The 1862-nt window shown below is 43.0% G+C and overlaps 1 pseudogene; it reads left to right on the forward strand.

Moving 5' to 3' along the window:
* Positions 1–1157: 1157 nt before the first annotated feature.
* Positions 1158–1578, forward strand: LOC147452581 (uncharacterized; annotated as a pseudogene).
* The last annotated feature ends 284 nt before the right edge of the window (positions 1579–1862 follow it).

The following is a 1862-nucleotide window of genomic DNA, read 5'->3' on the forward strand; positions in this document are numbered from 1 at the left end:
GATGGACCCTCAAATGAATAGACTGATTCACATCTCTCTCTCTCTCAAGCTCAAGGTGAGAGGTGAGCGCTAGCTGCACTCAAGCTAAGAGAGAGAGAGAGAGAGAGGGAAGGTGATCTAGCCATGTCGAAGAGAGAGAGAGAGAGAGAGAGAGAGAGAGAGAGACTTTGTCTTTCTTGCTAGCTTTTGTGTGTTGCCTTACTTACTTGCGTGTTGCGTCTTACTTGGTTTGCTGTTGTGCATTGGTGAAACCTTGATGCAATCAAGCGGCCTCTACACCTGCAAAGCCTGCGTGACTCGCAAGCCATACGCCCCTATGCAGCATCTGCACTTGTGAAGCCCTGCACGATCTATGCTGCCTGTAGACTGCACGAGCCTAGTTGGCCCAAGGATCTTTGTTGCACCTCTGCGACTTGATGTAGATGTATGATGTACCCTTTTGCTTCTACCCCACACACCTACCTCAACTCGTAGCTACTCTATCACATATTACACCATATGCAGCCTGCAAAAATTAACAACTAGATAATTGTGTTATTTGTTGCATTTATCGGTCGCACTTTACAATATTCACTATATTCACTTCATTGACCCCTTTCAAAACCTGTTGTGCGAGCTGTGGAGAGAGAGAGAGAGAGAGAGAGAGAGAGAGAGGGGGGAAGAAGAAGAGAATTTTAACGTCATAGGAAACTATCCCACGCGACATTAAAGATCTATCTAATGAGGAGAGTTGAACTCAAGACCTATTATTCAATAGGGAAATGGCATAACCAATCTACCACACTCAGGTGATAGAAAGGTTATAACAATTTCCTCTTCTTATTCGCACACACACATACACACTCGAGAAGAAGAGAATTTGAACGTCATAGGAAACTATCCCAAGAGACCTTAAAGATCTATACGACAAGGAGAGCTGAACTCAACGCCTATTATTCAAGAGGAAAATGGCATAACCAATCTATCACACTTGGGTGATAGAGAGAAAGAGAGAGTGTGTGTGTATGTGTGTGTCAGAGAGAGAGAGAGAGAGAGAGAGAGAGAGAGAGAGAGAGAGAGAGATAGGCCTAGGAATTTGTACCTTCACTCTCATTCCAGTTTTGCAAGCTCATGCAATTTTTGCAAGCATGACAACAAGCATCTACAACCTCTTCATTATGACAACAAGCATCTACAACCTCTTCATTATCAACAAGTCCGACGGCCTAATCTTCTGCAAGGACTGTGGATCTACCAGCTGTCTAGACACTAATGACAGCTTACGGCTGGCAAGTATTTGGCATTCTAAGCATGCCATCTACCACAGCAGCTCTCACGTACCCCTGTTTGTGGTGGCATTGAGCTCTTAGAAGCTAATAAATTTGACCTTCGTTGTTTCCAGTCCCTTAATGGTACAAAACTCTTTGTGGTGGTAGAGCCAGGTACTCAGGCACTAGATACCTTACTATATGATCTTTACGTTGATAATGTACTAAAACTCCATATTATGAAGTTGAAATGCCAATTAGATGTGAGCTATTTGATCTCAGCTCCACCCAATATATCTGCAAAGACAAGGGAATGTTGAGTGGCAGGTAAAGACGAGCATTCATGAGAAACTTGGTTGCCTTGGGGTCTTGTAGTATTATGCCAATGTGGGACTATACTTCATTGTGAGAGAAGTTTGAATAGCTACCACGGCCTTGAACCCAAAACAGTGGTGAGGATCTGCTTCTACCTGAGCCAATACGGACAAAAAAGGAAAAGACTAGATATTTGGTTGTTAAATGCGATTCATGGGCCATACATTGTGATGATTGAACTTATATCAAAGGTCCAAAATTTAATAGTGGACTAATGTAGTCCTGTTCCTTGAGTGATGT

Source organism: Adiantum capillus-veneris, chromosome 8, assembly GCF_014529385.1.
Source record: "Adiantum capillus-veneris isolate H3 chromosome 8, ASM1452938v2, whole genome shotgun sequence".
Classification (NCBI taxonomy): domain Eukaryota; kingdom Viridiplantae; phylum Streptophyta; class Polypodiopsida; order Polypodiales; family Pteridaceae; genus Adiantum; species Adiantum capillus-veneris.